Genomic DNA, 22,077 nt, shown 5'->3' on the forward strand with positions numbered 1-22,077 from the left:
AGATAAGTTCATGTGAAATAGTGTCGAATGCGCTTTTTAAATCAAGAGCCAGGACGAGATGTTCCGCACCAACCATGGTGTTGCAAAGAACTTCTTCGCGAAGTAGCAGGAAAACATATTGTGTCGACAAATGTTGGTGAAAGCCGAATATGTTTGTGGGAAATAGGTTGAGGTCTTCAATGTAAGACGTGAGGCGTGTGTGGATCACCTTCTCAAATAATTTGCCAAGACAGGAGGTTAGTGATATCGGCCTGAGATTTTGTAGATCATGACGATTTCCTGCTTTCGGAATAAGCACGATTTTGGCCTCCTTCCACTGTTGTGGAACTATGCCCCTCTCCAATATCTGTTCATTAAAATACCGGGTAAGCTGTTCTAGGTGCTCGTCGCTCAGGTTCCGGATCATAGCATTTGTGAGCTGATCTGGTCCTGGAGCAGTATATCTCTTCGCAGCTTGCGCTGCCGCGAAGAGTTCTGCCTTAGTTATCGGAGCGTGTAGCACCGCATTTTCTTGCCCTTGGTATGGCAAGGTGCATGGGGGAGTGATTACTGCTCCTACGTACTTCTCTGTAAGCTTAGTGAGGAGGGCCTGGTCTGTTCGCGAAAATTCTCCGGCAAGTTTTTGAAGAGTGCTGTTATTGGCCGTTTTTGTTTTTCCTGGTTCCATTATGCTGCGAAGTATCGCCCATGTCTTGGAGGTGTGTAACGTTTCGCGAAGTCAGTCGCAAAAGCTCGCATAACTCGCTGTCTCTAACTGCTGTGCGTAAGCGTTTGCCCGCTTTGATATTTCAGCAATTCTGTGGCGCAGTTTGCGATTAAGTCGCTGTTTTTTCCATCGTTTAGTTAGCCCCCTTCTGGCTTCCCACATATGTAGCAGCTGGTTGTCAACTACCGGCGTTTCCGCTGTGAGCGCTAGCCTCTTAGATGTTGCTTTATGAGCGTCTCGTATGTGTGTTGCCCACTCTTCAGCGTTCTCAGGTGATATCTCCGGCATGGGGATTTCGCTATAATTTACCCAGTTCGTGATTACCACCTGGCCACAGTGTCGCCGAATTTTCGGGGAGCCTACCGACACGCTGATAATGAAATGGTCACTGCCTAGATTCTCTCCTAGATTGGTCCAGAATACCTCGTTGACATATACATATACTCTACATATAAGAATTCATTGAGAAGGCCCCCAAGAGTGATGCCAGAAAAGTCCAGAACTGAGAACCCCCAAGGATACCACGTCCTGCCTCTTCGACACTAAAGTGTTTTCCTTTTCTTAGACGTTCAAGAGGCGTGATATCAGCAGAAAGCCCAAAGCCTGTGGAGCAAACAGATTGTTCATCTTGTAAAAGACGGTGGCTCAGCATTCGGCTGCTTAAGCCAGACAGCACTCTGTCCGCTCGCTTTAAAATCCAGTGTGCCTACCAGGCTTCCTCCTCCTAACAATGTTTCGAGCGCTCCTTTGTGAACAGCCTCGCGGCGTGAACAGAAAATAGCATCCGTTTGTGCGTACCAAACTTCCACTTTGTTGATATCGCTAATTAAGAGACGTGAGACGTAAGCCCCATAAGCGTATCAGCATGCCTACGAATAATAATGCTAGTGCGCATGCGCGTATGAAGGCTGCCCAAATACCATGGAGTGACTGCATCACAAGGGGAGCAGATAGCGCAGCGTGCTATAATATACTGGACATAAACTACGCCCATTCCTTTTAAACTACACGTACCTGCTTCGGATATGCATTACGGACCCCCCCCCCCCCCCCCCCCCCCCATCGTATGGGCTTGCATTACTCTCATATAGGGACATATCTTGAAGCAACCAAGCTTGCCTTTTTTTGTATGTGCAAGTAAATAACCGTAGAAATAACTGTCCCACAAAGGCGATCAACGCACAATTAGACTTTAGTAATAAAACTGTTATTAGATGTTCGTTTCTTAAGTCTACGACACGCGTAAGAAAAATACGCGTACTTGGTTCAATCTTCAAAGTTTGACATCGAATGTCACGGTGATTGATTCCAGTATTTTTGAAGTGCGATTCGGCGAATATTCGAATTTTCAAATACGAATTTAATAGTACACAAATTATTTGTATTCGTGTTAAAATTGAATTATGCGGTATTTTCGAATATTTGAGACTAGCCAAACATTTCCCAACAACCAACTCTTCCCGTATTGTTGCCGTTCTCCGTCTACTGCACATAATATCGCAAATTATCAGCAGTGAAGGCGCAAGAAAAGTTTTCGAAGGATAGCAGAAAAAAAAAAAATTCGTAATACAAGCTTTGTTTTTGGTTTCGTGGCGGAAACCTATAGACAATCTGTGCGGTTTGATGTTAGTATATGATGTAGAATTTTTGGCAGCCAGCCATGTAGAATTTTCTGAGGGCAACAGACTTGAGTGCCCGACTATAGACATCCTACACCTAAGTTCTCTCTCTCTCTCAGTCCCCATTCCCCTCCCCACGTGTAGGGTAGCAAACTGGACTCAGTCTGGTTAACCTCCTTGCCTTTCCTTCTTCCCTTCTCTCTCTCTGTCTCTCTCTCTCTCTCTCTCTCTGTCTCTGTCTCTGTCTGTCTGTCTCTCTCTCTCTCTCTGTCTCTGTCTCTGTCTGTCTCTCTCTCTCTCTCTCTCTCTCTCTCTCTACCTTTTTTCGCTACAGCCAGTGATGGTTTATTTGCGATGGGCGCTTGTACTTATGTTTACGGTACACCAGTCCTTGAGCAGCTTTCTTTTCTTTCCCCAACTGCTGATACTTTTTTGGTAACCATTCAATTAGTGTTTTTTGTAAAGCTTCATTCTACACAACGCCGCCCACCTCGGACGATTTTACCGTCGGCTCACTTCTACTAATAAAGTTTATTCCTCCTCCTCATTCATTCTACACAGCCGCCAATAATTCTTGAAAAGCTTGTTTGAAACCAGACTCTAAAGACTTTTGAAATGCTATTCGTCCAGTTTTATTTTCTTTTGCTAAGAATTAGTGATCTTGTGGTTAAACCTGTTTCTTGGTCCCTTTAGTTGGCTAGCTTTTTTTTTTGTACTAGTCAGGGCAGGTGGGGCACATAATTATACAAAACTAATACTCCTGCTCTAAATACGTATACGCGTCTGCGTTTTACTATTCGTCATTCAATTCGATATTCGGTACTTTCTATTCACATTCAATTCTCGTTAAAAAATTATATTGACCCACCTAAACAATAAAGTTGAACCTTTAATAACAAAAGGAAGAAACCATCTTTCAGGGAACGGTATAATTATGTCATTAGTTTAGCTATAACGTTCCATTGAGTTAAATTCTAACTTTACATGACATGTCTTCTCTCTCTCTCTTTCAGATGACATGAGATCTGCGTTCCAAGCGTTGCAGTTTAATTGTAGTCGTTTGTTTCTATACGCGTTGCAGCACGCACTTGATTGGTGACACGTCAGATTGTGAATAAGGAGAGTTGTTGCATAAGGGACCGACAATGAACAGTTTGAGAGAATTGCTTGCTATATTCAGTGCGTGTTTTCTTTTTTTGAATTCTTCCATGACGCCTTTTAGAGCGAACGGCCAACTGCACCTCAATAAAACGAAGTACGTCGCGTGGGCGGCTATAAAAGTAGACGTGTATGATAAGCTTGCACAGGGATTACGAGCATGACGCCAGCAAGGCATTATACGCGAAAGTCGCCAGTTCAATACTCAGTGCATGATCCAACGACGAAGAGAATGATGCAGTTCCAGACTACTACGACAAGCAAATGCACGCTAATCGTCCAGAGTTCTAGGTCATAGCAGCCACGGGTAGAGATCAGCGATCCTAACGAGTCCATTTATGCAAGCAACTGGCTGGCTCGCGATCGTGAGGAAGGATTTTCACAGCATAATCCGCTTTCCTGCTCAGACCCTCCGTGAATTATTACGCCAGTAACGTCAGCATTTCTGGACTAAGAAGAAAGAAATAACTCCGAAATACATTTTTTAACATTCTCTTTTTAGATTTCCAGTCCGTACCATAATGGAGATCATAAGGTTCTCTGGTGAATGAAACATCAAATTAAAGATAAACTTGATGCTTTCATGAAATGCCCCATGTTTCCGAATTCATGGCGCAAGCAGCCTGAAAGCTGAAATGCAACCCGGGCAATCTATCTGCCTGTTTCATTCAGTTGTTGCCATGGCGGTACGCGCACACATTTAAGAAATTCCAAGCAGTAATTGGGTGCCAAAACATTAAACAAAGCTAGAGTGTTAGTATACATTTCTAAAAGTGCAATTCATTAAGCCTTACGCTGTTTGGATTCTTCGTAGGAAGCGCCACCATAGCAAAAGACAGGTTCCAGTGCTACTTAATTTAAGCATGCCCAAACATTTAGGCAGTGTCTAGCCGATAGCAATTGTTTATCCTTGGAAAAAGGATTGCTGTGCTACAGATGTACATCGTTCCGAACTAGCATTTTGGAGAATCAGTTCCGCGGAATTCCGCAAAGGGGAGGAAGGTTAATGAAAGAAAAATTGACATCCACTCGTACGTAGCACGAAGCCACAAAGAAAACCCTCGCGGGTTTCTCAGTAACAAAGCTTTGTAGTTGAATCCCGAACCGGGACAAATTTTTCTTCAAATAGAAAGCTTTGTTTCTGAGGAGTAGGTTTGCTTTGTGGCTTCGTGCTACATACGGGTGGATCTCAATTTTTCTTTTCACGAACTAGCATTGCGCTGTAAAATAATAAGTCAACCTAATAGTCGGCGTAACCAGGTAGTCGGCGTAAGAAATCGTGAGTTGATGCTCGGGCGACCACAAAGAGCAGTTCCGTCTCTGAGTCGTCCTCTAAGCTGCCTGACATCTGTGAGCTAAAAGAGGAGTAAAACAATGAAAGTTAGTAAATCAGCTTATTTCTTATTGACTCAGTCAATTGAACACAAATGTCAGTTTTTCCATTTAGGTAAAGCGCTGGAAACTTATTAGGTTTGCTTTGTGGCTTCGTGCTACATAAGGGTGGATCTCAATTTTTCTTTTCACGAACTAGCATTGCGTTGTAAAATAATAAGTCAACCTAATAAGTTTCCAGCGCTTTACTTAAATGGAAAAACTGACATTTGTGTTCAGTTGAATGAGTCGATAATAAATACGCTGATTTACTAACTTTCATTTTTTTACTCCTCTTTTAGCTTACTCCTTCTTTAGCTTAGAGGACGACTCAGAGACGGAACTACTTTTTGTTGTCGCCCGAGCATCAACTCACGATTTCTTACGCCGACTACCTGTCACGCGGCTGCCAACCTCGGTGCAGAGCTTCAGAAAAGCATATGTAGCCCCAAAATATCTAACATATACAGAAGAACAAACAGCGCTTGCGACAGGAGAGCACGACGGGTACGGCGCCCTTGTTAAGGACCAGCAAACTGAGTCAAAGCTTCGACATGGCTTGCACAGGCGACAGCTGACTCTCGAAAAGCCGCTTGAGTTGGAAGTTTCTAAGGGCCAACGAAGCATCAAGGATATGTTTCTCCGTGGCGAAGTTTTCAACTTTATCTCAATTTAACAATCTCGATCGGTAGAACCTGCTAGGTAGATCTAACGCTTACAGGAATTTCATCGCAAATGTTATGATTTCTTCGGACTTGTATTAGCTCACCTCGAAATCTTTGAGCTAGGCTTATAAAAGATTTTACATTGCTATGAAGTTAGTATTTAGTATTACTTTGTGCCTGTTCGTCTCTGACTAAATTCGGTTTTCACGCTCATCTGTCTCCAACATTTACCTTTTAGATCCGATGGTTGCGAGTTGCGCGTGCATTTTTCTTTATAATTTTGTTACGTAATAAAAAAGGATATGTTGGAGTAATTGAGTACGCAGTTTACTTGATTATGTCTACTTTAATTTCAACTCTTTGTGCATGACTGACCGTGATCCTGCTGTTTTGCCAAGTGTAACCTCGTCAAGCTGCTCAACCTTTTAGTCCCGTACTCCTCCTATCCAAAGGAAATAAAGTTGATTAATTGATTGATTGATCTCGTCAAAAAGCTGCGAAATGCATCCCGGAATGTAACTGTGGCACTTTACCTCCCGATTTCATTTTGATTTGCAAAGAACTTCATTCATGGTTTGAGATTACAGAGAGAGAGAGTAAACTTTATTTAGTGAGTTCACTCTAACTTGCTATAATCGCGTTGGGAAAGAAGAAAAGGGTAAGGAATAAGTGGTGGAGGAATGTTAATAAAACAATGTTGCGATAATATTGGTGGTCAAGACAGCAGCGTACTCTAAGCCATAAGTCTAGTCCATGTCGCGAACAAATTGTATGATGGTGCGCACTGTTTTTGCAGTCCACCTCAACTGAGGCAAATAATGCAACATGTAGTCCTCCGAGCATACCCTAGTTTTGATCTTTGGCAAAGAAGAGCCGAAGGTTCATGCACCGGAGAAGCTGGCGCTTCTCCGGTGCATAGCAGTGGTAGCAACCTGGGTTCTTCTCGTGGACGGTGACGTTGCTGAAGCATCAACGCCAAGAATAGCGTAGACGTAAAATCATGAGCCATTCAATTCTGTGAAAATGGACGACCAGCGAAGCTGTTTAGCACACGGCACACAGGTGACGCAGCATTTTGAACAAAGGTACGAACACATGTATTGCCTTGATCGGTGGACATCCTGACAACAGGTAAGCACCCACATTTATTTTGACACATTTGCGTGGACACCTATATGTGCTATGTAGCGCTCTTGTGCATCCTAGCTTCGTGGTGCTTCCTTGCCGACCCTTAAATGCTCTTCAAAACGCACGGGCTGTCACACGAGAACCTTGTGTTGTCTGAAGACTTAGATACAGTGGTCGATGTGCTTCCCAGTACCTTCCAAAGCCATCGACGCTAGCAATCACTGAAAGATCGGGACGCAAAGCTAGCGATGAGTAGAACGAGGGCTGCACTGAAGACTGCGCGGAAAAGAATGAACATTGAGAAAGGCGCAAAATGAAGAGCAAGTGAACCGAGGGGCTATTGTGATAATCGAAAAGTTATAACTGGTGGTATCCTGTCTTGAATGACCTCGCCTGTGAGCACGAGGTGTCACACTTGAATACCTTCAAAAATAAAAGAGGGAAAAATGTCACCGTACTGCAACCACGAGATGTGACTGAGGGAATAGTTACCGGCCCTCTCTGATTTAAAAAAAAGCATACAAATGCAACGTGCTTTACTTCCCCATCTTATACCACACGAGCTGCAGCTAGCGCTAACTAAAGAGAGACCACTGACACACGCCATCCTACTTGGTCCGCTGCCCTTTCTTAATTTTCTTCTTTCTTTTAAAAGAAAAGAACCGATCACTTCGTTCCTTGAATTTCTGAGCAAGAGTTTCGATTTCTGGACTGGTAGTTGGCCGTGCATATATGAAGGAATTTGCACAAAGTACGTCGAACTGATGAACTCCATCGCCACCAGTCATCGTAAATTCTCACTTACTTTCCTCTTTTATTTCTTCCTCCCTTTCTCGATTCACAGAGTAGCAGGCTAAAGGAGTTCAACCTCAGAGGGCCTGCTTGCCTTTCTTGTCAAGTGGATGCTGCTTTTCCTCTATCTCTCTCTCTCTTGGACACTGTGATGTGACGGTCTCCTTCGCCTATTTCTTCCATCAGGTTCAGAAATAATGGCTTTACATGGAGTCATTGGCCACAATATCATCAGCCTCATTTACGAATTTGCATTTCACTGTAGCTTCTTTTTATTGCTCTAACGCGCCCCCGCAAACTTCTTCCTTTTTTATTATTCTTTCTTTATTACTGTACATGGAGCTCTCACACAGATATGCTGCGGCACAAAAATTGGCAAACTTATCATTCTTGTACACGCACCCTGAACTAATTTCTGAAACGACGCATAATGTAACTAGAGCTAATAGGACTTAGGTGAATTTTCGATAATAAGTGGCTGTCGTTTCTGAATTGAATAAGTACACTACTTGGACGGACTCACTAGAAGTATCTATGAATGATAAATTTTATTAATTATTTGGATTGCAATTTGGCTTCGAACCCTTGGGCGAGTGATTAAGGCACTCGTACAAAACCTCGAAAGATACCCCAGACAACGCGAACGAAGGCAATTTATATTTATACTTTTTCTGTTTGCTCCGTGACTGCAGACCGACACACATCTCGCACTCCCCGCATAGTTTCTATCATTAAAAAACAGAACAGAAGAAAAAAGCGGGAAGACCACGAGCCGAGGAGAGGCTTCGCAGAGATCCCAGAGAGATAAACGTCGCTGCTAGGTCCCGAGAATCGAGCAGTGTGATGGAAAGCACTTCTGAAACGAAGGATAAACTAATAATGAAAAGCGACCCTGCACGTCCTACTTCTGCCCGCACTCCTGTCTGGCACTTTCTTCTTTCATTTTCTGTTGGCTGTTCTTTGTATGCAGTTACTGGTACGCGCTTGCACCATTGGCAAAAAAGTATTTCGTCTTCATTTCGTCTTTCATTTAGTTTTCTTGCTTCTGTTCTGTTACTATATTTTGCACGCCAACAAGGAAGGAAGAAAAAAAAAGAGAGAATACATCGCATCCGGCTTTAATCCGCTCAAAACCCATTCCGCGTAAATCTGGCCAGCTTTGACGTCTACGTGTGCACAATATATGGCACGTTCGGTAGCTGAGTAAAACTGCAAAAAAAGGGGGGAGGGAGGGAAAGAAGTGCTATTGGTTCTATTCTCCGACCCACGCTGGATGTTCCCCTGTCTTTCTAGCCAGGTTTGTTCTCTTTCCTCCTCTTCACCGCGACCAAAGCAAGGTTCATTGTTTATGCGTTCTTCCAATTCTCTATGATCGCATTTTTTTTCCTAAAAAAAAAAATGGAGGGGGGAGTTGTAGGGAAAGGGGATGCTTATAACCCCTGTGCCCATGCACAAGGAGGGATCAAGGTGGTCGCTTTATGCTTTTAGACTGATTCGTTTGCTGATTTCCTAGGGTGTCATTAGCACTTAGGATTTACTGAGGATTTGTTCCTCTTCATTTCTTCCTTTATTCGCCTCGGAACCCCCGTATCTGGGTTCCAACCTAAGCTTCTTCTTGTTAGCCCACCTACGAACATTTTCTAATGAAGACAGAGTGACTCTAACTGATCCTTCCTCGTTGAATTTGATTTGTTGTTGTACACTTCATTTTCGTTCCATAGCATTCAACTAAATGAGGTGCAGGGGAAGAAAAAGAAGTGGTGTGTCTGGTGCCCCTGGTTTAGAGACAGAGAAACTAGGTTCGAGAATGAATAAAAATCGACATGCATGAAGAGCTCCGCCTTTCCTTTTTTGTCTCCGAAGCAATTGCTACAAGAACATCAAATTTCAAATAAAGGGATAAAAGCTTTTTTTTTTAAGATGCTCTCGAGAAAATCTCGATGAGCGCAAACTTTCAGGTCATTTTTTTTTCTTTATGTACTGTACTGTTTTTTTAACAACGAAGCTAGGTGGCTCTATCATAACATGCTAGTTTAACAGAACCCAACGACAAAGAAAAAAAAAGGACCTAACAAAAGATGAGAACCAAGCCAGGTTTGAGCTGGTCTACCACTACTTTTTTTTATTTCTTTGTACAAGAACCTACGCGGGCGCTCAGCGGCAGCTGTATTCTGCTGCTGAGCGCAAGGTCGAGGGTTTGATTCCTGTCCACTGCGGCCGCATTACGACAGGGAGGAAATGAAAACGAGAAAAGAAAACTCTATTTAGATGCACGTTCGCGAACATCTGGTGGTCGTGGCGTTCTCCACTGCGGCGCTTTTCATTGCCTTAAATCAGCTTTGTTACGTCAAACGTAATTAATAAATCACTCAGTTGAATCAATCAATTATTTATTGAATAGAGTATACAAAATTTTCTTGGGGAAGATAAATAGAGATGCCTCAATAAGTCATGCTACCTTCAATGACCGCTTCGTCATTAATGGAAGCACATGTGATAACGCGTATTATTCATGAACGCATAGAAAACAAAAGAAACAGAACAAGCATCGTGTCCTTTCTTAATTTGTTTTGTGTTCGTCGTAGTCTGATACTGTAGTTCTACATTAGATCATAGCCATAACTTGCCCACAAGGTTTCTTACGTACTGACAAATATCCCGAGCTGTCATTCATTGGGAAATGAAAAGCACGACAAATCAACGATGTTTCTGATCGTTAAATCCAGGCACTCATAGCTCATTCATGACCTAGATTCATGTTGACGCATGGCTCTAATGAGGTCGAATACAGTTGGTAGAATATTTCCTTGATACAAAACATAAAAGTATCCACTGTGATATCTCCAATGGCTTCATGTAAGCACTACGAATACACTTGTCCCATAGAAGCGCTCCCTGGGTTGAGGCACTATTTTAGTGCTAAAGGGACGCAGCACTCTACGATGATATAGTAAAAGCAGCAAAAGAATTCTATACTGCAATGTGCAGTACCCAGAGCAGCCTTGCTACCTTCATTCGAAGTAGTGATAAACAGGATACAGAGGCTTCTCTATAACTAGCGATGAAGTTAGAAGGACCTTGCAAAGCATGGCCCGGTGAACAGAGACTAGAGAAGGTGGATTAAGAGTTTATTTAATCAAAAATGGAGGAGATAGCATGCTTGAAAACTTACGGCCCTTTATGCGCAATGCGTCACGACTTCAAGTGCACCAGACCGCTGGAAGAATGCCAACACTACACTAAACCATAAGAAGGGAGACGTTAAGGAATTGAAGAATTATGGGCCTATTAACTTGCTTTCACTATTTGATAAAACTCGCACAAAAATAATTTCAAATAAAGTTAGGGCAACACTCGACTTCAATCAACTAAGAGAACAGCCTAACTTTCTATATGGCTTTCATAGATTATGAAAATGCAGTTGATTCAGTTGAGGTATCAGCAGTCATAGAGGAGCTGCGCAATCAAGGAGTATAGAAAGCATACATGAATATGTTGGGAATCATCTACAAAGATTGCACAGCATTTATGGTTTTCAACAAGTAAAATAGAAAGTTACCTATCAGGCAAGGAGGCACAATCTCTCCAAGTATATTCACTACATCCTTAAAAAAGGTATTCAGGACTGAGCACCAACGCCAAATATCTCAGCAACCTTCGGTATGCACATGACATCGTCCTGTTCAGCAACGCTGGGGACGAATTAAAGGAAATGGTCGAGGACCTTAACCGAGAAAGTGTAAGTGTGCGGTTGAAGATTTATTTTGCAGGAGACGAAGAAAATGTTCAATAGCCTGGCAAGAGAACAAGAATTTCAGATCGCCAGTACGTCAGCCTCTGGAGTCTGTACAGAAGTACGTTCATCTGGGTCAATTACTTACAAGGGACCATGAGAAGGAAATTTACAGATGATTGGGTTGGAGTGTATGCAGCGGGCATTAACAAATCCAGACTAAGTGAGTTCTTACCACTGTCGTTGAAAAGAAAAGCGTACAATCATTTCATTGTAGCAGCGCTAACATATGGGGTAGAAACTTGGAGATTAACAAAGCATTGAGGTCATGGCGCTGGATTTACACGGACAAGAAAGATGACGGGACGTGGGCATCGTTCTTGTCTGTGTGAATCTAGTGCTACGACTTCGGTTATTGCAACGAGCCAACTAGCGTAACTGATACTTGGGCAAGTTGGTAAGTATTCATGGTGAAATTTGTAGCGCGCACAATAGACAAAGACGCAGACAAAGCGGACACAAAGCTGTCAGTAAGCGCTCGTGTGTTCCCCTTATCTGCGTCCTTGTCTATTGTGCGCACTACAAATTTCACCATGAGCCAACTAGCCCAAAAACTTGGTGCCCTTCCACTCCGTGAAGAAGGATGACCAGTGTAGCTGTGTATGTAGGTCCTTTAATGACGAACTGCACCTCCGCCGCGGGTCGACCCGGCATTGCACTATCTTCAGGATCGGCCCATGTGTGGGGAGTACCTTTAACGACTGCTTCACCTCCTCCACGGGTCGGCCCGGCATTGCCCCATCTTTGGGATCGGCTCACGTATAGGGAGTGTTTCACGCCTGCTTTTTCCTTCCCCCCCCCCTCCCCAGCCCCAACCCCCTCGAGCGATGGGAGACCTTGTTGTCCAGCCCTGACCTACCGACCCAGCTCGCGCTGGCGGCTAGGGGCCAGGAACTGCTGGACACATATGGGACCTGAGAAGAAGGTTCCACCCCATCTGGTGCCAGCGCGCACCATCCGTCACTAAGGGCTCAGTACAAAAGTTGATTCTCTCTCTCTCTTTTCCGCCGCTGGTGGGCCCGGTATTGTACTATCTTCGGGAACGGCTCACGTATGGGGAATGCTTCATGCCTGCGTCACCTCCGCCGGGGGTTAGCCCGGCATTGCACTATTGCAGGATTTTTTTCTACACGCGGACATGATAGTGGGGAAAGTAGCCCTTAACAGCTTTGCTGTAATATTTGCACTCCTGGTTAGCAAAGAAGCTCGAGAACAAGTTAAGGACTGCGCAAAGAGCGATGGAACGAAAAATGTTAGGCGTAACATTACGAGAGAAAAATAGAGTGGTGTGGCTCAGAGAGCAAACGGGGATAGCTGATATTCTAGTTAAAATTAAGGGTAAAGAATGGAGCCGGGCAGGCAATGCAATCTGTAGGATGATAACCAGTTGACTGTTAAAGTTACAGAATTGTTGCTGAGAGAAAGGAACTACATTCGGGGACAGCAGAAGACTAGGTGTGGGTATGAAATTAAGAAATTTGAAGGCGCGAGTTGGAATCAGCTAGCGCAAGACAGAGGTAATCGGAGATCGCAGGGTGTTCAGCCTTCGTCCAGAAGTGGACTTATAGACTGATTGTGATGATGATGATGATGAGGAGGAGGAGGAGGAGGAGGAGGAGCCGGAGGAGGAGGAGGGCGCGACGCAGCACCAAGCAAAGAAGTGTGATGACGCTCTTTCCTGTCCTGGTCGTACTAGAATTTGTTGAGCGTCCTATTGCACCATAATAAATATGAACCAACTACCCCAGCAACAAGTAGTAATGAGTGCACAAGGCACAATGCTAAACTTTCACTTTTTCTTGTAATATTAGAAAAACGAAAGAATTCACTGTATGCAAAGAACATGCACGGGTAGGAGCAACTTTGTCTTTCTCTTCACGAGAGCAAACCGTCCGAATACAGTAATACGTTATCTATTCTCTAAACATGCTATCTCTCAAGCAGTTCATTTTCCGAACATACCTTTTCTCTTGAAATCCATTTAACATCTTCATGTTATATAGGTGTCTGAAGTAGTTATTTCGTTTCTAAGTACTTGTTTCTCATGATAACACGCATGCAGATTGTAACTAGCTTGAGCTACAGTTATCTTAAACTACAGTATTGAAAACATTCGACGAATTCTATGCTATATGTAGAACTTCAATTATTATTCGAAGACAAAAATGGCTAGAAATTGTATCTTAGTTTCAAGCCGACGTTTTATCTCCAGTAAATTTAGATACATATCAAAATATGTTTGAAAACTTAGACACGCCAGCATCTGCCGCAGCTTGTTGATGCTGCCGAGAGAGACGAAGAGACTCCTCGTGACTTTCCCTTCAATACAAACTTGCTGCTGCGAGAAATTTCTACTATTAATACCCAATACCACAGCAAAGCTGTAAAAGAGAACCAGAAAGCACTGTGAGGAGGTATTTCGTCTCCCCGTCATGCGCCACTTATTCCAATAATTAGGTACCTTGTTCACTTCTCTAGGCAAAAAAAAAAGTGCGAGCTGTTTATGCGCAGCCAACTCCCGCACGGTAATTGGTACGTTAACGATGGATACGGCTTAGTACGCCCAGGCCACAGTTCTACCTAACTATTATGTCAAAGGTTAACACGTTAACATTTTTTGCTAGTACACAGCGCCGCCAACCTGGCTTTACTTACAGGTAATAAAGAGGCACTTCGTAAGCTAGCGTGCTATTTCTGCACTCATTGTTCTCCATAGTTGCAGCTCAAGTGTTTAACAAGCATGCACGATCACGCGGAGGTTAGGGGCGCAACTGAGTTGTCGAGGCGTGTATTGTTTTCTTAAATTCTATTGAGAGGCTATTTTCGGCGAGCCATTACTTTAACCAGGAGAAGCTGTTCGTGCTCCTTAGAAGAATAATATGTGTGTGTGCCATGATCGATACAGCAAGAAGAGGCCGCAGAGCAAGCGCAAGAGTAGAGATGGAAAGCTGCAGTCGAGGGCTGACAGCTTATCGCACGCAAAAATGTGCTGCGATTAAAAGCGTGGTCCTTTACGTTCACACTAACCGTTACCAGATGTTGCCAAAATAACGCTTGCGCAGCGTAGTTTTATGGCACAGTTTATCACTCGTTCGATACGTATTGATTGAGCGTAAATTATGCGTCTTCATCTTCAGTCCAGCCTGGGGCATGTGATGATCTGTTGTAGAACCTGAGCGCACGTGTGCTTGGAAAATAATATTGATGGTTATCGAAAAGGGGAAAAAAAGACAAAGAAAAAGACGCCTAAGGAATACAATATTGTTAGTGGACGGTTGAGATTGGCCCAAAATATAGTCTGATAGGATACGCCACGCCTTAATAGCTTCAAAGCAAAAATCACTGCGATTGACTTTTCATCTGCCACAGAGCTTCGTCATGTCGAAGCACAATAAAATGAATTCTGTGGTTTTTGTGCTAGAAATATGATCTGATTGTGAGGCACGCCGTAATGATTGGCATAATTTTGAGGTTCTTTAAAGTGCAGTGAAGTGCAGTCGAGTGTTTTAGTACTTCGCGCCCATTCGATACGGCCACTGCGGCCTGGATTGAACCCGTTCCCTCGGGCTCAGCAGCTCAACGCTTTAGACGTCGGAACCGATCACGTGTGGGTTGAAAGCAATGACTTTATTTAGACCTAGGCACGTACGACATCACCCAAAGATTCTTGTTCTCTACGTACAAAGTAACAGACATAAACTCCAAAATTCCTATGCATGTAAGCATGCGTACTTTTGAATACTCGAACACCACGTCTTACTCCAGACACAAATACCTATAGACAGTCGCCAATGACAGTATACAATTGGTCAAAACCTAATTGCTTATATGAAAGGGATAATTTATTATTGCATTATGGTGCACCTATAAAAATTCGAGCAGTGTGAGTAATGAAGAAATATTAAGCTAAAGCTACAGAATACAAGATTTCAACAACGATACTGACTGTGTGTTGTGTTATTTTGCCTTTCTGTTATAATTGTAGATCAGTAAAAGCCTTCCACCGACATAAATTTTCATCCTTCCTTCAAAACCAAAGATAGAGCTATTTCTCTCAGATAATACGCGGCTTTTTTTTTCTGGAAGCTGCTACTGATCTGCGTAAAAACCGTTGAACACGCAACACTGCTTTCGTAATTTGTAATAAAAAAGTTCACTTACATTGCCATTGTGGAGGACTAAAGTGAAGTAGTAATTGAAGTGTTGCTTGCGCATGGAACGAATAATTGTTTATTTAGGCGTAATATGTCTTATCAGCGGGCAGACAGCTTCTTGTCTTGCGTAATGGAAGAGCTGTGTCCCTTCCAAAAAAGGAAACCTATTGATCGACTACAAGATCAGGCTGATTATAACGAAATGTCACACATCTCGACTTCAGCGAAAATTCTCTTTTTTCGATCTCTTCGCTTGTTTTCTGGTAAATTATACTGTAGAGACGACATACAACATACACTAACGTAAAAAAAAAAACAGTGCGACAGAAGCAGAAGCTGCCAAACAACATATGCCACGCGCCAAGCGAAGGGAAATTTTGTTTGAAACAGGATAATCTTATCACAAGTCGTTTTTATATGGAACAATGGAACAATTAAAAGTTTATTGTAACTCTGCGCTGAGAGTCTATTTAAATACGCAAGCGAGAGTCAATAGCCACTTTGTGAAACAACTAGACTGGTGTAAAGCGACAATGTTTTCTCGCTCGATCCCATTTCTTTTTCACAGTCCACGGTTCCCGACAGACCGATCTTGGCTATTGCACAGGCGAACCACCAATCGGACCACTGATGATGCGGGAATCGAAAATGATCGGAATCAAATCGTTGCGTTACGTTACCCTGCGAGATCTCGTCATCAAGAGAAGGCCATGTTTGCTTCTCGACCTTGTTTTGGAGAACATAGGCTTGCGTCTTCGAAAGCTTCGGGCGTTTGTTCTTTTTCTCTTCACAAAACATTTATTGCGGTAGGAATCTCACTGGATGCTACGTTCATGCAGCGCCTTCTGAGTGTTCTTGCCTGCGCCCCAGGCGACTAATTAAAGTTCATTTAACCTTACATTCACGACAAAGAAATCGCAACCGCTCATTGCGATGCGCATAATGAACGCAGAGATGTTCCAGAAGGGCAATCATCCCTCATCTTTCTTTCATTTGCATATGAAGTGAACTTCAATTAAAAGAAAGCTGTGTGCATAAAAACACGTAAGTCTGGCGACCCGTCTATTTGGGTTTCGATTGCAGAAACTGAAATGACGCGACGAATTATCCATTTATCTTTTCTAACCGCAACCTTGAAGCGATTCCACATTTGAGCATTGGACGTTAAATAATAACACACTAGGCACCTAAAAATGGTTGAAGGTCGACTACATCGTGGTACTGATGCTTATGACCACTCAAAACTACGAGTGACGAATAACTTCCTCGTAGTTCGAGGCATGTTTTATCTCTCAGCTATCTAAAAAAATTTCAAGGCCGTATCACTGAACTGTGAAGCAAATTCTTACCAGTGCACGTGCGACGTGCTTAATGCGTAGATCCAGAGCTTCAAGCCACGGCGTAGGGAGCAAGAGAACACTTCAATCCTTCCTTTCTTCAGACTCGGCGTCAAAAACACGGCGTGCACCCGTCAGTCTGTTCGTCCACCGGTGCCGACGGGTGAATGCCACCGATGCCAGAGCCGATAGAGAGACACGTCACTCGGCCTCCGTCAACACTACAGGCTGCAAAGCCGAGACACTGCTCGCTCTTGCGCGAGCGTCGTCTTCCACGGCGCCTTCTTCCTGGACGCCGGAGCTTACTCCTCGACACACGTCTGTCTCAGAATCTACGCTCTACGGCGGAACCGAGAGCGACCGACGCCGCTCACACAACCGGCCGCCATCAAACTGTCAGAACTGAGGGGATGCACCAGCCGAGACTGAATGAGTAGGTAAGCAATGAGTCTTTTCTTTCCTGTTTTCTCTGTAGGGTTTTGATTTGAGGGCTCCTCGCACGGGCTGGTGGTTAGTCCGCACGCTCACTCACGACACCAACACACTGCTCTTTTGGAAGAGCCATGTTCGTTTTTTTATCTCTTATTTGGCGAAAAGATTGAATCGGAAAGAAGAAAAGAAGGGATATGGAAGATGCTGTTCCTCGTCTTCCGAACTGAGAAGTGCACCGCGAATCGGGGGATAGGGCACGCGGAGGCAACACAAACAGTGTCTTTCCTCTCGGCTTGGTCGATGCGATGGCAGTCCAGATGCAGACCCAGATTCTGGCGCAAGCCACGAGGTTTAGACAGCGACGGGCACAGCGCCGAACGCTGCCGCGAGCGGCGACGGCACAAGTGAATAGTTGCACCGCACACGAGTGAAAAGCACAGCGTACAGCTTTCGAGGGGGTTGCGTCTCGGCCGCGCCGCGCGACTGACGGCGATATCGCGGTCTGGGCCCGGGACTTCGCGATTGGTTGCCAAGTTCGCCACAGAGCGGCGCTCCGCTGCTGGCGGCGCTCGGAGCTAATGGGGGATGGAGGAGGATGCTGAGCGGCAGCATCCTCCATCCCCGTTCTTTTTCGTTCTCTCGGTACTTCCTCCTTCTCCTCCTCTTGCTCTTTTTTCTCGCCGCTCGAACATCCCTTTTCTCTCGTCCCCTCAGACCCTGAGCAGCACAGCGTCTACCCACGAGTACAGCGGCGGATAGAACGAAGCTTTCATTCTGTTCTGTCCGCTTTCAGTCGTACGCTTCTGTGGTACTGTTATTGGGGTTTTTGTTTCACTTCATTGAAGATGTCCTACGAAAAAAAAAAAATAATAAGGAGAACAGGGAGACGTGGGAGGAGGCGGGGTGGTGTAAGGGGATTTAACCACGAACCCGAGTCTACGCCCGAAAGCTTTCTTGCTCTTTTTTTCCCCTTCTTTAGTGGTACCCGCGCATTGGGGAAGCTCCACCGCGTGACGTGGTCTGCCGCTCGCTGTTAATTCTCATTTGATTCTTTCCACCTATTCGTCGTAGTCGTCGCCGCCGCCGTCTCAGTCTCCCTCGCCCGCTTCAATCCATGCCACTTCCCTCCGCCTATCTTCCAACGCTTTCCGACCTTACCCGTCCTTCCACAGTCGTCACCGCTTCACGAGAGGAAAGCTCCTAGCCGCGCCTTCGCCGTATGCAAAGCGGAGAGCGGCTCGCAAATGAATGGATGGCCCTTGGTGCAGGCTGCAGTTCCCACTGCGCGTGTATTTCCTCCTCTTCTCCTTTTCGCGATTCCGTATCTTCTCTCTCTCTCTCTTTTTTCTGCAAAGGTGCGCTGCGCAGATCCACAAATTTTCACTTCCGCGCTGGTCCTCTTTATTTATATTTTCCCCCTCCTAATTCGCACAACCGACATTCGCTTTCTCCACAGTATTTTGTCCATCGCTTAACCGTACTGCATAACGTGAACGTTTACGCTGACTTCTTTTTTTTTTTCGTATTTCTGCGTCCTCTCCTATCCAGGCCAGTGGCTTCCGCTGCACCATTCGTAGTAGGAGCCTGCGAATGCGGGATTGAAAAAAAAAAGAATTTTCCGACCGAGATCAGCAGGAAGAGTAGTGCGAGAGAGCAGTTAGTTAGAATTCTGAGGCATACCACTCACGTCATCTGACAGCTGCACTGGCAAGAAAAACTGCTCTCCCGTTGGCCTTGCGTGTACGATTGTGCGCTCCGCTCCGCTTTTACCGTAATTGCGTGACGAGGATAGAACAGCGCGGGCAATTTTTTGGGAGCTGGAGGTACAAAAAAATACAAACAAATGTCCGTCTCCCGTATGGAACTGCGCAGACGCAATGTAAACAGGCGGCACGACACCGGTCTGTGTGGTTCCTTGTGAACTAGATAAAAACGAGTGCCAGGTTTCATATAAGGAACGCAGTGGATCCATCCGTGATTTCGAGCGAGCGCATTCCCGGGGGAGGCCTTGGCGAGACTGTGAGAAATTTGAAGAAGCCCTCTGTAATAAGAATAAGAGCAACAGAACGAAGCGGTGCGTAGAACAATGGGAAATAGTGCCTCCGAAGGCATTACACATATTGCTCGAGCGGTGTACTAAAAGCACCGTATTCGTGCTTACTACGTATCACGATGTCCTTGCCATTAACCTTCTATATCGACCACAACAATTAGTGTCAAATGAATACTTTCAGTAATATCCCTCTGCTGACATTATTTCCTTCAACTGAAAATCAATCCCAGCCTTAAGACGAAGCTTTAGCGTCGGCCCAACTACAATGCGGCCTATCGAAATACACGTAAAACACACAAACGATTTTCTGAGATGACTCCTGGACCAATTTTATTAAATTTTGTTGCATTCAAGAGAGAAAGTTAAATTCTAGTGACTGATGCAAACGAAATTTCGACTTAGGGCCTGTATTTTTTAAAAGAATTTTAAAGAAATAAATACACACACACGAAGTTTATACATTAATAGCTCTTCATCAAGAAAAGCCACCGCGCTTCTGTAAACGGCATCCTTTAGACCATTCAAAGCAGACAAATGCGATATGTCAATTCATATCTTACGTGGATTCGTTACGCTGTGCACAAGGGTTCTGCAAAAGCTATGCTTCCATAACACTGATATTTTTAGATGCATGTGTACATATAAATTTTGTCCCCTTTAGATGTACTATCATATGCAATTCACAGAATTGTGATATCATTTTACCTTGCTGAGTTACAGAGTTGTAGATTTGATAGTTTTGTTTTCTGAAGATTGTCGATGTTTGCAAATTCTCAATAAAAAAATTACGACCTAAATCAAAAATTCGAAACCAACAGTCGATAGATTTTACGTTTTTATTTTAAATGCAATAGATCTCGTCAAATTTGGTGCGGTGGTTGCCGAGAAAAACGGATTCTGCTTTTACATGCATTTATATAAAAGCACCTGAGCTAAAGCTTACTGGTAACATATTTTAAAGCAAAATAGGGAAAACACGGGAAGTTGCACATTTTGCTACTTAAATAATTTTATGGGGATAAAGTTTGAAAATTTCATTTATTTGAATCAGTTCGACGTAATAGTTCTGCGGAAACCCGCAAGGTAGAAAGAAGTAATTAATAAAAGGAGAATGAGACCATTTGCTAGCCGCCTGGCTAGCTCAGATGGTAGAGCAGTTGCCAGAGAAAGGCGATGGTCCCGGGTTCGAGTCTCGGACCAGGACGAATTTTTCTTCAACACTGAAGCTTTTCTTTCAAGGAACGCGTATAGGTTTCCTTTGTAGCACTTAGCTACGTTTGGGTGGAGTCTCATTTTCCCTTTATTAATTTCAATCAGTGGTGGGAAGAGACATAAGAAGTAAGAAAAGATTAAGAGATAGTTGTGCAGGTGAGCTCACTGGCCAAAGCAGTCGCAGCTACATGAACACTATACTATAGTAAACATAAGAAGAGGAACAAATCCTCAATTACATTATGTAGTCGAAGCTCGAGATTACATTGGACAAATTGATAATGCAGGGGTTTCTTTCTTTCTTCTGTTTCTATTTTTTTTTCATATCAAGAGTTACATGCACCATAAATGAGTACTAGGAAAGAAGAGAAAATACCCTTGCATTCAAGAATTTCGCACAGCACGGTTAAAGTCGTAACTGATAAAATGAAGTTTAATGTCACGTTTTTTTAGACAAGGACCATCGTCTTTCACAAGCTACCCACACGTTATGGTGGAGATTTTGTCAACATATTTCTTTGGCTTTCCCAACATTTGGGCAATTATTTATTTAGCAAAACTTGTCATAAATCTGTTTATTTTCTAAAAGTGCTATGCACGTTCATATTCTTTTCACGTGAAGCTAAGCGATTTCAAAGCGCAAACCTAACCCTGACATTTATTTTAATGTCACCAATGTTATGCTTCAAGCTGCAATACACAATAAAATAAGTTTCTTGTTTTCGGAAGCTATCTGCAGATAATGGTAGTAAATAGCATGGTTCCACAGCTTCAAACAGGACGCTACTATTTAGAAACTTACCGTTCAACATAACAAAACACAGATTTACTGAACGCGAATCTATGTCGCCTTCGTAGGTTCTCTAACTACTCCAGCTCTTACATGAAGTCGACGAGGCGCTGACGAAACCGACTAATCGTCATTTAGGAACTCCGGAATTAATATAGTTGCGGAATGAGTATGTGATAAATTTCATACTGGCAACAAATTCAAACGAAAGTCAAGGAAGTTGTCTGGTGAATTTCGGCCTAATAAAGGTTCCTCGTCAGCCGCTGTAGCCACAAACGTCGCTGGCTTACACTACCTAGTATAGGTTATACATTATACGTACATAAACAGGCAGACACTATAAAGAGAAGCAATCGTCACCCTAGCTTAATTGGCAATGTTCCACATGCATCTCGCGATGGGTGGGGGTTCCATTACCACGCTCGGGGGGAAGTTGGGTTTGCTTCCCTTTCGATATTCCTTTATTACGAACACGTACTTTTTTGGAAACTGAACTCTGCGATATAAATAATTCCTCACTTGACTAAAACACAAATTATTTAACTGCCTTTTATCTATCGTTCAATAATTGCTAGGCATTCTATGGCTTTTACTGAATATGCAACCTTTCGCTTTCCTTTGTTCTTCTGGTATAATATTCCTCTTTTTCTAATTTTAACTCGCTTCTTAAAAAAGCATCAATAGTTATCAATAATCAAATAACTCGTCCTTATGCCTACGATTGTATAATTTCGCTCCATCTACGTTAAAGAGCAAGTACAATTACTGTAACCGTTATGAGTAAATGTGTTGGTGGGTTTACATTTAAAACAATGTGTTGGTGGGTTTACATTTAAAACAAACAAAGTCATAGATGGTTTGTTGTTC

The 22,077-nt window shown here is 43.6% G+C and overlaps 1 protein-coding gene across 3 annotated transcripts in view; it reads right to left on the reverse strand.

The window, feature by feature from the left end:
- Positions 1-17,629, reverse strand: part of LOC126531630 (nephrin-like) — a 372,938-nt gene extending 355,309 nt beyond the window's left edge. For all 3 annotated transcript variants that reach the window (XM_050179245.2, XM_055071313.1, XM_055071315.2), the window contains exon 1: positions 16,736-17,629. The gene's annotated coding sequence lies outside the window, so the exon portion shown is untranslated. The remainder of the gene's footprint in view (positions 1-16,735) is intronic.
- Between the last annotated feature and the right edge of the window lie 4,448 nt (positions 17,630-22,077).

The sequence above is a fragment of the Dermacentor andersoni genome, chromosome 5 (assembly GCF_023375885.2).
Source record: "Dermacentor andersoni chromosome 5, qqDerAnde1_hic_scaffold, whole genome shotgun sequence".
NCBI classification, from domain to species: Eukaryota; Metazoa; Arthropoda; class Arachnida; order Ixodida; family Ixodidae; genus Dermacentor; species Dermacentor andersoni.